Source organism: Pteropus alecto, unplaced genomic scaffold, assembly GCF_000325575.1.
Source record: "Pteropus alecto unplaced genomic scaffold, ASM32557v1 scaffold2453, whole genome shotgun sequence".
Classification (NCBI taxonomy): domain Eukaryota; kingdom Metazoa; phylum Chordata; class Mammalia; order Chiroptera; family Pteropodidae; genus Pteropus; species Pteropus alecto.
The window spans coordinates 24,045-40,187 of record NW_006433456.1 but is presented as its reverse complement, the minus strand read 5'-3'; the positions used below and the strand labels follow the sequence as shown (position 1 = coordinate 40,187).

General features: G+C 34.5%; 1 pseudogene; it reads left to right on the top strand.

The window, feature by feature from the left end:
- Nucleotides 1-7,570: 7,570 nt before the first annotated feature.
- Nucleotides 7,571-14,587, top strand: LOC112476972 (annotated as a pseudogene).
- Nucleotides 14,588-16,143: the final 1,556 nt, after the last annotated feature.

The following is a 16,143-nucleotide window of genomic DNA, read 5'->3' as shown; positions in this document are numbered from 1 at the left end:
GCTTCTTGGTATGTCTAGATTTTTGTTTGTTTGTTTGTTTGTTTGCTTGCTCTGTTTTGTGCAGAACATTGTGAATGATGCATTGTTTGAAATTTGGACTGTATCATATTCCATAAATGTTGTTCAGTTTTGTTCTTGCAACTAGTTAATTTACTGTTGGGTCCCTTTGGGTCTGTCAGTTTGCTTTCTTTATTTGTGAGGATGGGTATGAATCAGTTTTAAACCCAGTTCTATGGCAGAGTATTTTATTCCTAATGCCTGGCCTCTCTGTCACCTGAACTGAGCGCCCGCAATGTTCAGCAAGGTCTCTACAGTCAACTCCACGGGAGCTGCTCTGTCATTGGCTTCTTGGAGTCTTGCCCTCAACTTAGGACAAAAACAGCTTTCTCCTCTCCAGGTAAGATCTATAAATTTCAAGAGCTTCAGCAGCTGCAAAACCCAAACTCCTCAACTTGTTTAGATGTTTATGCTTTGTTTAGGTTCTACCTCCTTGTGCAACCATCTGGTACATGCCCTCAGGCAGCAAATTGTGGCAAACATTGGTTTCATCTTACGGATTTCCTTCTCACAGTTCTGCATTCCCTGTTGTCCAATAACTCCAAACAGTCTCCTAATGAATTGTACATAGTTTTATAGTTATTTATACTGTAAATGAATATCAGGGGCCAGCTTCTATGTGATAGACCAGCTGGTATCAATAGTTTCTCAAATATTAATCACCATTCTACTGAGAGGCAGTAATAGAATGTCTAACTGGACTTCAAACATTTTTTTTTGTTGCTTTTTGCAGAACACAGATTGACTTAAAAATAATACAAAATCTAAAATTCTGTGCATCCTCTCCTAGGAAAAGTTTTCTGGTGTAGGGGAAGCAAACTTTGAGTCTGTAAAGTGAGATTGTGTTAAGGGAGGGGCCATACTGTATCGATTTTAGACAAAGCAGAGCTCAGAGCAAGGAATATTATCAGAGATGAAGAGGGACATCGCATAATGATAAAGGGGTCAATTCTCCAAGAAGACATAACAATCCTTAATGTGTATGTGCCCAACAAGAAAGTGTCAAAATACATGAGGCAAAAACTGATACAACTGCATAGAGAAATAGATGAATCTATTATTATAGTTGGAGACTTCAACACCCCTTTATCAAAATGGTCAGATCCAGTAGGCAGAAAATTAGTAAGGACATAATTGAACTTAACAACACTATCAATTAACTGGATGAAATCCACTCATATAGGTTATTTTACTCAACAACAGCAGAATACACATTCTTCTCAAGGTCACATGGAACATTCATCACAATAGTCCATAGTCCATAAAATACACCTTAACAAATTTAAAAGAATAAAAATCCTACAAGACAACAATGGAATTAAACCAGAAATCAATAACAAAGATAGCTGGAAAATCTCCAAATACTTGGAGAGTAAACAATATACTTCGAAATAGCACGTGGGTCAAATAAGAAATCTCAACAGAAACTAAATATATTTTGAGCTTAATAAAAATGAAAATACAACTTATCAAAATTTGTGGGATGCAACAAAAGCAGTACTTAGAAGGAAATTGATAGTATTGAATGCATATACTAGAAAAGAGGAGAGGTCCAAAATCAGTAATCTCAACTTCCACTTTAGGAAACTAGAAGAGCAAATTAAATACAAAGTATAAAGAAAAGAAATAATAAATATTAGAACAGTAGTCAATGACATTGAAAACAGGAAATTAATAGAGAAAATCAATGAAACCAAACACTGGTTCTTTGAAAAGCTAAATTAAATCAATGAGCTTTTAGCCAGGCTAACTAATAATGAAGAGAGAGGACACAGATTACTAATAACAGAAATGAAAGCAGGAACATCAGTACAGATCCCATGGAAATTAAAAGATTAATAAAGAAATATTATGAATAACTCTATGCCCACAGATTTGATAACCTAAACAAAATGGGCCAATATCTTTAAAGATACAATTACCAAAACTCACACAAAAAGTAACAGATGATCTGAACAGACCTATATCTATTAAAGAAGTCAAATCAATTATTAATAACCTTCCAAAACAGAAAGTGCCAGGCCTAGATAGGTTCACTCGTTAATTCCACCCAACATTTAAATAAGAAATAATCTTCCACAATCTCTTTCAGAAGGCAGAAGCAGAGGGAATACTTCCTAACTCATTCTATGGCTTTTGAATGAACAATGTCTCTTCTCACCAATGCCTTGCAACATAGTGCTGGAAGTTCTAGCTAATCCAATAAGACAAGAAGAGTAAATAAAGTCATACAGGGAGCGAAGAAGTAAAATTGCCTTTGTTTGCAGATGACATAACTGATTGTCTACCTAGAAAATCTGAAAGAATCAACAACACCAAAATCTTCTGGAATTAATAAGCAATTTTAGCAAGGTTTCAGGATATAAGGTTAATATATAAAAGCCAGTCACTTTTCTATATACCACCAATGAACAACTGGAATTTGAAATTAAATACACAATGCCATTTACATTAGTACTCCCCCAAAATGAAATACTTAGGTAAAAAATCTAACAAAAAATGTCCAAGATCTATATGAGGAAAACTATAAAACTGTAATTAATGAAATAAAAAAAGAATTAAATTGATGGAGAGATTTTTCATGTGACTCAATATTGACAAGATATCACTTCTTCCCAACTTAATCTATAGATTCAATAAAATCCCCCCAAAATCCTGGTAAGTTATTTTATGCATATTGACAAATTGATTTAAAAATTATGTGCAGGGGCAAAAAATACAGAACAGACAAAAGAATATTGAAGCAGAGGAACAAAGCTGGAGGACTGACACTACCTGAGGCCACTTTGAGACTGATAAAAGGAATGGAGACATGAAACGGGCCGGTCCCAGGTGTGGTGGTTGAGAGTCAGAGAAATATCTCAGTTGTAGAGATCCCCTTGGAAAAACAAGGGGTCCCAGCCCCACACCAGGCTCCCCAGCCGAGGGTTCCAGTGCCAAGAAGAGAAGTCCCCACAACTTCTGGCTGTGAAAACCAGTGGAGATTGTGGATGAGTGAGACAAAGAGTGACTGCAGTTGCAGACATTCCTCTTTAGGGGCTCACATGCAGACTTACTCGCTGACTGACTCACTTGCTTTGAGTTCCAGCACTGGGGCAGCGGCTTGAGAGGTGCCAGGGACATACAGGTAGGAACTGAATTGTCTGGCTTCATGTCAAAGACTGGAGAGGCAGCTTTCTCTCAGACAGAAGTGTTGGCAGAAGCCATTGTTCCTTTTTTGAGCCCTCCCCTGCCTGGCTTGAAGATGCAGGCAGCCATCATATCTGAGACTCCATCAATGTAGCTAACACTGGTTGGCCTGCTCTGGTGATTCAATGAAAACCCACCCCTTCCAAATTGTGGGCCTACCAAAGCTGCTTCAAATGGATTTGCCATAAAAATGGCCTGTCTTAGCTCTTGTACAGATTTTCCTAAAATCTCTCAAAGGTTCACAAAACCTAAACAAGAAGCATCTGCTTTTGGCATGCCCTGTACCTATTGCTGAGCACTAGCAGCAGCCGGCCTCAGTTTGCATCTTGGCCTCTAGAGCCCAGCATAGGTGACAGACATCTGCAGATGGCTTTGTGGCTCATGCCAGGTGGCCCGAGGCCAAGCACAAGCTGCAACTGAACTTGGCCTGTGGCAAGGCCCCTCCCAAGATGCCCTGGCCTGCAAGGCGAGTGGCCAACTTCAGTCTGAGCCAGAGCACCACCAGGGTCACATCTGAAAATGACACACCAAAAAGGCAGATTAGGCTGGCACCAGAGTCCTGTTAAAGCAAATCCTGCTCTGTAGAGTCAGCTTCTGCACAACAGCTCCTCCAGTGGTCATGGCCAGTCATCACAAATAATCGGCCCAAGGGTCAATCATTCCATTGCTCTGCAAACAGCAACCAAGGCTCAACTAAAACAGGAAGGCACATAAAACCCACACAAGGGACATACCTGGAGCACCAGTTCAGGTGAACAGGGAAGGCTGTACCACTGGGCCCCACAGCACACTGACTACATAAGGCTACTCTACTAAGGCTGGGAGACATAAAGGCCCTACCCAATACATATAGAAACAAACACAAGTAGGCAGCCAAGATAGAGAGACAAAGAAACATGCCCCAAATGAAAGAACAGAACAAAGCTCAAGAAAAAGAACTTAACAAAATGGAGACAAATAATCTACCAGATGCAGAGTTCAAAACAATTTTTATAAGGATGCTCAATGAACTTAGGGGAAGAGTAAATGATCTCAATGAGAACTTCAACAAGCAAATAGAATACATTAAAGTGGAGATAGAAAATATAAAAGGGAACCAGTCAGAAATGTAGAATACAATAACCGAAATGAAGAATACCTTAGGAGGTATCAGCAGTAAATTAGATAATGCAAAGGGTCGAATTAGTGATTTATATGATAAGGTAGCAGAAAACACCCAATAAGAACACCAACAAGAAAAAAATCCCCCCAAAATGAAGATAGTTTAAGGAGCCTCTGGAACAACATCAAGCATATCATCATTCACATGATAGGGATACCAGAAGGAGAAGAGAGAAAGCACGGAATTGAAAACCTATTTGAAGAAATAGTGACTGAAAAATTCCCTAACCTGGTGAAGGAAATAGACATAAAACCCCAGGAAGCTCAAAGAGTCCCTTAAAAGATGAACCCAAAGCAGCCCACACCAAGACACATATCATTAAAATGACAAAAATTAAAGACAAAGAGAGAATTTTAAAAGCAGCAAGAGAAAAGCAGTTAGTTACCTACAAGGGAGCACCCATGAGACCGGTAGCTGATTTCTCAACAGAAAATTTGCGTGCCAGAAGGGATTGGCAGGAAATATTCAAAGTGATGAACAATAAGCACCTACAACGAAGGTTCTCTACCCAGCAAAGCTATTATGTAGAATCAAAGGACAGATAAGGAGCTTCCTAGACAAGGTGGAGTTCATCACCACCAAGCCAGTATTACAGGAAAGTTAAAGGAACTTCTTTAGGAAGAATGAAAAAGAAAAAAAATAATAAAGATGAATAATAAAATGACAGCAACTATATTTCTAACAACAGTTACTTTAAATGTATATAGATTAAATGCTCCAATCAAAAAAAAAAAAAGGGTGGATGAATGGCTAAGAAAATAAGACGCTTACATACACTGCCTACAAGAGACTCACTTCATATTGAAAGACACACATGGACTGAAAGTAAGGGGATTAAAAAAAAGATGTTTTATGAAAATGAAAACAAACAAACAAAAAGCTAGGGTAGTGATACTCATACAAGACAAAATAGATTTTAAAACAATGGCTATAACAAGAGACAAAGAAGGACGCAAAAATCCCACTTCTGGATATTTATCCAAAGAAACCCAAAATAGATAACTGTTATAATCAGAACAAAAGCTTTTTTAAAGAATAATTTTAAAAAAGAGTACTGATAGTAGAAAAAAATAACCTTTGGTAATCCAGACAATTAATTGTTATTCAGTTTTAAACAGAAATGAGCTATCAAGCCATGAAAAGACATAGATAAAACTTAAATAATCTGAAAAAGCTATATACTGTGTGATTCCAACTGGAAAATATACCGACAACTGTTTCTAGCAAAGGCAATTCTATGCAGAAAATAAAAAGATCAGTAGATAGCAGGGGTTAGGAATGGGAAAGAGAGGAATAGGCAAAGCACAGAGGATTTTTAGGACAATGAAACCACTTTATATGATACTACAATGATGGATACATGTCATTATACATTTGCTAAAACCCACAGTATGTACAATACCAAGAATGAACCCCAATATGTCAATGTACACACATCAAGTATAACAAATATACCATTCTGGTGTGGGATGTTGATAACGGGGAAGGTTATACATGTGTAGGAGCAGAGGATACATAGGAAATCTCTGTACTTTCCACTCAATCTTGCTATGAAACTACAACTTCTCTAAAATATAACATCTATTTTTTTTCAAAAGTCACATGCCAAAAAGTTTTAACCTTATCATGTAGTTATTGGTTCAAACAATTTTTACAAGAATATATTTTTAGAAAATTCCTATTGGAATCACTATAAGGAACAGACAAGAGTAATGAAGGCCTTCTCTTTCATGTAATGAATAGCATAAACTGTTGCATTTGTCATTGCTAAAAAGTTTCTCTTGGGAACTATTTAAATATTTCATGATGAAGTATCTATCCCCCATTCTGAGACTCTGGGACATTATGTAATCCTCTCTCTTAGCAAAATTATTCATGCTATCATTTTTAATCTGTTAGATAAATATAAATTTACTAAATAGGAAACTTATGTTCAGAAGCCATGAAAAAGTTCTGTGGCACAATAAATATAGTCAATTATGGCCCCTAAACACCAAGATTGGTGTTAAATAAACCACAATTTAAAAAAATTTTCTCAAGCTATATTTGTTTCATAATTCCCTGTGATCTAGTGCTGACAATATTGTCTGTTACTGAGTATTTTAGCCAAGATATTCAGTATTCAGATGAACTGAAATAAAAGTGTCTCCCATCCTGAAACCATTTTACCACATCTATCTCAACATGGCCATGGTAACTCTCATTCCTCTTTCCTGAAAATGTATTAAAGATGTATTCATGTATGACCATTTTTCACTGTGATTCAATTTGGTTGATGGGACCATGTGGCATGAGCATGATCTCAGTAGTAGACTTATTTTGGGATGGCAGAGGAATATGGGTATGACTGGAGCCTATGGGAACAGGCTCCAGTTCTATTGAGACAACTGAGAAACAGCAGAAACCAAGAAGTTGGCCTGGGACCTGTTTGCCAGTTTGGGTAATCTAAATGTCAAGGTCAAAATACTGAGAGATAAAGTGTTGTCCAACTGAGGCAATATTTTTATTGTAAGCCCAGATTAAAAACCAGAATTCAGGAGGCCTGACCAGTCCTCCTATCAAGCAGTCCTCACATTCAGATTGTGAGTGGACCTGCTTTTGCATTACCGTGAGTCTTAGGAAGGCAGAAGGGCACTGGTGACATCCTGATATGAACCCAAAATTGAGAGCAGATGCCCAACAGGCCAAGTGGGATAGAATCCCCTAAGGAATGAATGGAGAAGAAGCAGAAAGGAGAACAAGAAGGAAGGATGACATTGCAAATGGCTGAAACAACTAAGAACCTCAAAAATGCACCTTATCTTTTCACATAGAGTCCACCAACCAAGTGCTGACCTTTGCCTGAGAGCATGGCAATACCTGAGGGCATGTCTATTTGCATGGGTACATGCGGCATTTCAATGTGGATATGACATTTGGGTGGGTGTGTTTACCGTCTGCAGTAGAACGTGAGGTTCCTACTGAGAATCTGATAGTATAGGACCACTATTTGTTCAGAGAACACAACAGTGCCCTCCTCCTACCCTACACTGCCACTCTGCCTTCTCTCAGAGCTTTCCATAAAGGAGACATATACACAGGATGCAGAACATCATTCACCTGGCCAGTTCCCAGTACTCCTCAGTGTAGAGCCTTCTGGTTGAGTTGGGTTGATGCACAGGCATGGGCTCAAGAATGAAGCAAGATCCATTTGACTCTAATTCTGCATCTTACCACCAGCTGACTCCTAACGTGCAAGAATGGCAGGACCCCAAATCCCCAGTGAGTAGAACAAGAGAGAGTAATGTGGCAGTTCCCAGCCTTCACAGGTAGGTACTGGCTCAGCTTCCTGCTTAGTATCATGAGAGAGAAGAGCATGGACATGTCCCACATGCATGGGTGTCACCTCACAGTGCACAGTGGTACTGCTCACAGTGCTCAGGAATCTGGCCCATCACCCCAGTCTTTCTTCTAGGGGAGGAGTGAGGAAAGGGTTTAGGAGAAGAGGGCTTTCCCTGGAGTGAGGGGTAGTGGGAAGAGAAGCCTGTCCCCACCCCCAGAGATCTAGAACCATGGTTAGAAACCGATTTGATCATAGAAAAAGTAAGTCATGTGTAAAAAATTTTTGCTGTTAAAATCTCAAATATACCAATTATTGAAACTGTTAAAAATGTGAGCCTGTTGAGAAAAACAAATGCGAATTCACAAAAGTGAATTTTCATTAGATAATAAAGAAGCAATTAAATTTAACATATAAATGCTGAAGATTTAAAAAATTTATGTAGGGAGTAGGGGGGAGCGGGGAGGTAGTTGGGGTAAAGGGGGTCAAATGTGTGGTGATAGAAAGAAATCTAACTATGAGAGGTGAGCACACAGTGTAAATATATATTTGCCTTATTGTTAAAGTGTCCAGCTGAAACTTATTTGATTTCATTAACCAATGTCACCATAACAAAATTAATTAATTAATTTAAAAAATGTAAATCACAGTATATATTGACCTCATGGTTTGGTTGACAACATACAGCTATATTTATAAAATATAACCAAGTTAGGTTATGTAAATTAAAAAATAAAAGATAGCTACTTCATAAATTTATTAAAACATCTTAATCGTTTTAAAAAGGCAAGAATTTCAAGAAAATATGAAGGCAGATACAATAAATTATATCAAATTGCAACACTTAGAATCAGGTATTTCTAACATTGGTTCAAAATTATTATATACAAACATCTTTCTTTTCTCTTATGAAATAAATCAATAGGCTAGAAGGTGGTAAAGAAGAAAGGGTCATAACTTTACAAAAATTATTTTACAACAATGAACTTATACCATATATGCTATTCAAATAAAAAAAGTATTGGATTTCATTTTATTAGACTATGATAAAATAAAGGGAAAGAAAAGAAGTAAAAAGTGAATCTTTCGTTAATGCTTTCTTTAACTGAAAAGATATTAGTTCCTGGAAAATTCTCCCAAAGTTAAGGAAAAATAATTTCAAAAACAATACAGATTTGAAACCACTATTATTTTTAATGGCACGTTTAAATTTTGCCAGAGTCAGGAAATTTCCTGTTTTGGGAGATCAAATTTTAGCAGAATAGCCCCATTATACTTTCCGGTATATACTCCTCAATCTCCCAGTTTTTCTTCATGTACACTTACTCATATGAAAAAGCATAGAAATCATGAGTGTGCTGCTCTATGAAAATTTCACAAAGTGAACATACCTATAGAATCCTCACTTAGGTCAAATAATAGTATATTACATAGCTCCCCACAGGGCCCTCTTGTGACACTTTGCAGTCATTTTGATTCCTCTTCAAAAAAGTAACCACAGTTGTCACTTCCAGCAGCATGGTCTGGTTTTGTCTGATTTAAAATTTATATAAATGGAAGCATATGGTGTAGAGTCTTTTGTGTTTAGCTTCTTTTACTTGTCATCATTTTCCTGTGTTTTACCATGCTCTTGGATCTGGTAGTTATTTAATCATTGTATTGCTACATTGCATTTTATCATATGAATACAACATAATTTATTGTCTGCATTGTGAACATTTGAATAGTTTTTCATCTGGAATAATATGCCTTGTGCTATGTGAACAATCTTGTACATATTTTTGGTGATCATTATACTCATTTATGTGTATTTCGCTAAGTATTTACCCTAGATGTGGAACTGCTAGGTCATAGGACTTTACATATGTTTAGCTTTATTATCTGCTACCAAAGAGATTTCCAAAACAGTCACATCAATTTACAGTCTCATCAGCTGTGTATTACAGTTCATGTTTCCTCACATTCTCATCAGAATTTGACATTGTTTTTTTCTTTTGAGCCATTCAATTTGGCCCATAGGATGTGCTATAAGTATGTCATTATAGGTTTAATTTCTTGATGCATAATGATATCAAGTACCTTGCCATATAATTTTTGGTCATTTGGAATTTTGTTTTGTGAAGTACCCATTCCATACTTTGCCTTTTTTTAAAATTGTTTTGTCTGTCTTGTTTTTATTGATTTTCAGTGTTCTTTACACTCCCTAAGTAAAATAATATTTTTGCAAACATGTATTGCAAATATATATACATTTTTTTGGTTTGCCTTTTCATCCTCTGAATAGTATCTTTTAATAAATGAAAGTTTATGTTAATAGAAAAACTAAAATTATTATCAATTTTAATGTTTTATAACCTACATATACACATATACATAAACTTTAAAAAAATCCTTTGGGCTGTCTGGACTCTGCTTTAAGATCTTTGTCATTATGTTACAAATAAAACATTATTTCATTCCTCAAAGTGGAAGTATTTCAAACAACACTATCTGATAACAAATTATTAACAAAATAAAACTACAAATTATTAACAAAATAAGAAAGCACACATGGCCCTCTACCTCAAATTTTTTAAGTCTATTAAAAAACTCTGTGGTAAAATGGAAAATACAAACAAAAATTATAGGATTTCTAAACAAATGATAAAAGTATATCTATGGCATACATTTAAAAACAGTAATCAACAAAGGAAATTTTCATAATCTTAGACATTTTCATCGATTAAAATAGATGAAAAAATTCATTAAATATCCACCACAAAAACCTAGAGCAGCAAAATAAAACAAAAGAAAGCACGAAGAAGAAAATAGTAAAGATAAAAGGAGTAAAAGGAGAAAGAAATGAGTTAGAAGAGATAAATGTGAGATCTAGTTAATAAAATTGAAATTATAGACTTTGGAAAAAACAAAATAGACAATAGACTAACAAAATTAATAAAAGCATAGACATTATAAATATACAATCTCAAACGTAACAAGAAATAATAACCATTGAAACAGCAGTACTTTAAAAAAATAATAAAATAATTTTTTGTTGTTCTATGCAAATGAAATTGAACCTTAGGCAAAATGTATATTATTTTTGGAAAATAATGTTTATCAAAGTTGACCCCAGTAGAGATAGAAAAATTAAAATAGACCAATTTTAATACAAAAAATATATATAAAGTTATAGCTATCCCACTAAAAACATCAGGCCTAGATGTTTTCAAAGCGGACATCTAAAATTCAAAGTCCAGATAGTCCAGTGCTCCCTTAAGTGTTCCAGAGCATTGAAAATAAAGGGAAAATTTTTAACTGTTTTTCTGAAGCAACTAAAACATTGATACTTAAATTTGATAAGATAGTACCAAAAATAATAGTACAGACCGAAAACATCTATGAATATTGTATGTTACACATATACACAATCTTCATGGTAAATCCATCGTCTTTCTTAATGGTGAAACTCCAAATGCATTTCACATTAAAACATTAAGAGATCAGGACAAAGGCAAGGGAGCACACTGTCTCCACCAATATTTGTCACTGTCTTGGATTAAACAATTCAATTAGAGAAATCAATTAGAGACATAAGAACTCAGAGTTCTATTTGCAGATGATATGTTCTTACACTCAAACAAAAAACAATTCAATACAGTAAACAGGATAGTGAATACCATATAGATCTTAATAGCTTTTATATAAACAAACACAAATTAGAGATAGTAATGATATAGAACGAATCTTTTTAAAATAGAAAAAATGATAATATGTAGTAATATATTTTAAATCTATTGAAAAATATTTAATGCTTATAAAAGACACAAAGTAAACTTGAACAAATGGAAAGATTTCATTTGTTTTTGGATAGGATTATTCAACATCATGAAATGAGAAGTTTTCCTTAAATTAATTCATAAATTTCACTGTCTCAATAAAAAAGTGTCAATCAGCATTTTGGAGCCAGAAATTTTGATAGTAAATTTCACATTGGAAGACAAACAAATAAGAAAACAATAAAAAAGAAAAAGCTACAGAGAGATTGGCCCTTTAAGACCTTAAAACACAGTATAAAGCCACTATTATTAAAATTGATACATAAATAGACAAACCAGTGGAATAGAAGAAAAAATCCAGAAATTTCCAATTTCATTAGTATGTGATGAAGTTGGCATTTCAAATGACTTGACTAATAGATCAACTGTTTAATAAATTGTACTGTGAAGACTGATTTTGCCATTTAGAAAAAGAAAATTAGATTCATACTTAAAGATTACACCAGAACAAATTCCAAATGGAAGAGGGGTCTACATGTAAAAATGAAATCATATAAATAACAGAAGAACATGAGTAAATTCCTCTTTAACCTTTAATAAGGCTTTCCAACTAAGACTAAAAATCCAGAAGTCCATAAAAAATTGATTCAGTTGAATTCATAAGTACATGCTCTATAGATTAGATGATATTATATCAGTATTAGTTGTCTGATTTTGATAATTGAACTGTGATTACAGAAGAGAATTTTCTAGTTTTTAAAGAAATACACAATAAAGTATTTAGAGATAGAAAGACATCATGCCTACAACTCTCAAAGGCTTCAGAATCTTTCACCAGGGACCAGCTAAGATATATTGTAGTTCACATCACCACTGTGAAGAAGGTGGCCCAAGTCCTCATGGAGAAGCACTACGTGCACCTGGCCAACAAATTCCACACCAACAAGCTAATCGCCATTATCCCCAGCACGCAGCTCCACAACAAGGCAGAGGGCTATGTCACACACATAATGTAGCAGATTCACAGAGTCCCATGAAAGGTATCTCCCTCAAGCTGCAGGAAAAGGAGAAAAAGGAGAGATAATTATGTTCCTGTGATCTCAGCCCTGGATCAGGAGATTACTGAAGTTAATCTTGATACTAAGAAAATGCTGAAGCTCTTGAACTTTGGCAGTCTGTCAAACTTCAGGTCACTCAGCCTACAGTTGGGATGAATTTCAAAACACCACTTGAAGCCATTAGAATCTTTCTGCTGTTCTGTAATATTTTCAATAAACCATGGACAACCTTTAAAAAATGGCTTCAGAAAAAATATATGGATAGATATATAGAGAGTTAGAGAGATAGAGACATAGAAAATGATGTAATATTAATATTTGGGGAACCTGGAAGACATGTATACAGGAATTCTTTGTGGTGTTCTTATAACTTTTCTAATGTTAAATTATGTTAAACATTTCAAAATAAATGAATAAATGGAATAGAAAAAATTTTAATTTAATAAGTCAAAAGGAGATTATCTTCTGTTTTCCTCTAAAACCTTTATTATTTTATATTTCATGTTTAGATCTGAAATACTTCTGGAATTGATTGTTTTGTTCATTATGTAGAAGGAATAAAGATTTGCTTTTTTCCATAGCAATATCGAATAGACAAAGCACAATTAGAAAGCCCATCTTTCCCCCACTGCAATGTAATGAAACCTTGTCATAAGTGAAATGATCATGTATGTGTATATGCATTTCTGGATTCTCAGGCCTGAAGCATACAGAGGCTGGCAGGTGTAGGTGTTCTTTATAGTCAGAAAAGGAAAAATTTTATTTTATTTTAAAAGCATGTTATAGTTGCAAAAAGCTGTACATATTTAATGAATAAAAATTGATTAAAAGATTTTTCTAAGAGAAAGAAAAGTACAAGGAAGAAAAGAGAATGCAAAGCCACAATCTAGAACATGTCAAACTATATTGGAGTTAAGAGGAAGAGGAGCTAAAAAATGAGTCAACAAATAGGATCCGTGCAATATGAAAGAAAACCAGAGGATGGTGGTTTCACGAAATCCTGAAGATTTTGAGGAAGAAGTAGGCAGCATGTTCAATGTTACGAAGGTATTCTGATTGGATAAAGAGAGTTCCCCTTCATTCTTAGTTTGCTAAAAGGTTTTACCATAAGTAGATGTTTATTTTCATTTTTAATTTTTCCAGCTTTATTGGTAAATAATTGACATATAACATTATATAGTTTAAGGTGTACAACATGATGATTTAATACATTTATGTATTGCAAAATTATTATCAAAATAATGTTACTTGACACCTGTATCACGTCACATAATTGCAAATTTTCATGTGCTGAGAATAGTTAAGAACTAATATTTTGTTTGTTTGTTTTAGCAACTTTGTAGTATAAATAACTGTATTATCAACTATAGTCACCATGCTGTATATTAGAGCCCCAAAACGTTTTTCATCATATAATTGGAAGTCTGTGCCCTTTGACCAACATCTCCCCCATTTCCCCCACCATCCAGCCCTTGGTAAGCACCATTCTGCTTGCTGTTTCTGTGAGTTTGGCTTCGTTTTAGATCCCACATATAATTGAAATCATACAGTATTTGTCTTTCTCTGTCTGACTTATTTCTCTTAGCATAATGCCCTTTAGGTCCATCCATGTTGTCACAAATGCCAGGATTTCCTTAATTTTTATGACTGAATAATACACACACACACATACACACACATACACACACACATCACAATTTTTAAATTAATTTATTTGTTGATAGACACTTAGGTTGTTTCCAGTCTTGGTTATTGTGCATAATGCCGAAATAAACATGAGAGTGCAGATATCTCTTTGAGATAGTGACTTCATTTCTTTTGGATGTATCTCAGAAATGAAATTGCTGGGTCAAATGGTAGTTCTATTTTTAATTTTTTTGAGGAACCACCATACTGTTTTCCATGGTGGCTGCACCAGTTTACATTCCCACAAGGGTTCCCTCTTCTCCACATCCTTGGACATTTATTTTTATAAATCAAATATTCATGAAATACTTTTTCTGCATTCATAGGGAATATAATTTTGTTCTCCTTAACAGGTTAATTCTGTAAGATACATTGATTTTTCCAAGTGCTGAGCCACTTCATTTCTAGGCTAGTCTTGACTTGCTTCTTATAAAACGTTATCTTTTAAAAATATATAACTGGATTTGTTTTGCTAGTGTTTTATTCATGATTTTTCCTTCAATGCTTCTATGAAAGATTGGCCAGTACATTTCATTTCTTAGAATGTTCTCACAGTGTTTAGGTCTCCTAGAATGAGATGGGAAGTGTTTTCTTTTTTATATATTCTGGCAGGTATGTAAGATTGCCATTCTTTCTTCCTTAAAGTTTTGTAAAATTAATTGGTGGGGTCATCAGAATATGGACATTGTTTTTGTTGTTGTTTTCTTCAGATTCTGTTCATCTGTTATTTATAGGACAATTCTGATTTTTAGCTTCTTTCGCTATCATTTTGTTGTTTTTTTTCTTTAAATTTGTACATTATATCTAAATCTTCAAATTTATTTGCATAAGGTGGTTCAAGATTTTGACTAGTTATCTTTTAATCTTTTATTTTCTATAGTTATGTCTCCTCATTCATTCTGGGCAATGGTTTTTAGATAACTTCTCTTTTTTTGTTGTTCAGACCCACTGAAGGTTATTATCAGTTACATTGTCTTTACAAAGAACCAACCTTGGATAGTTTGCTTCATCTTTAACTGATTTATTCTCTCATTTTCATTCTATTTTCTGCTTTCTTTGAGTTTAATATCCTGTTCTATAAAATTATTGTGATAGATGCACGTGTCATTGAATATTTTGCCTTTCTTTTTTTTACACTATACATTTTTAAGCTGTATTTCACAAATCTTCATTATTATTTACACGGGGATGTAAAGTACAGCATAGGGAATATAGTCGATGATACTGTAATAACTATGCAAGGTGCCAGGTGGGTACTAGACTCTTTGGGGGGATTACTTTGCAAATTATATAAATGTCTCATCACTGTGCTGTACACCTGAAACTGATATAAAATAGTATTGGATATCAACCATAATTAAAAAATAAAAAATAATTTTAAAAGGAAAAAATATTTTGCAATTTCGTTGATGATTTCTTTTTTGGGTTATTTGGAAGGATATTTCTTAATTTAAAAACATAGGTGATTCTCTAGTTATTACTGGTTATTAATTTAAAGCTTAATAGCATTGCGGTCAGGGAATATGCTACTATTTCATTGTCTCAAACTTCTGAGACTTGCTTTATGGTCAACATGTGGTGTCTTTTGGTAAATATCAATAGCAGTTGAAAAGGCTGTGTATCCTGTAGTTGTGCACTGATACAAACGTATAAATATATATTGCCAAGTTTGTTCATTGTATTTATCAGATCTTTTGTATCTTTGCAATATTTGTATCTGTATGTCCCATCGATTCCTTAGGGAAGTGTTTTTAAATCTCCCGCTATGATTATAGATTCATGTATATGTCCTTGCAGCTCTGCCAAGGTTTACATTATATTTTCAGACCATGTAATCAGTACAAATAGACTAATCACTCTTTTATTTGCCTGGTGAGTTGGGCCTGTTGTGATTATTAAGCATCCCTCTTATAG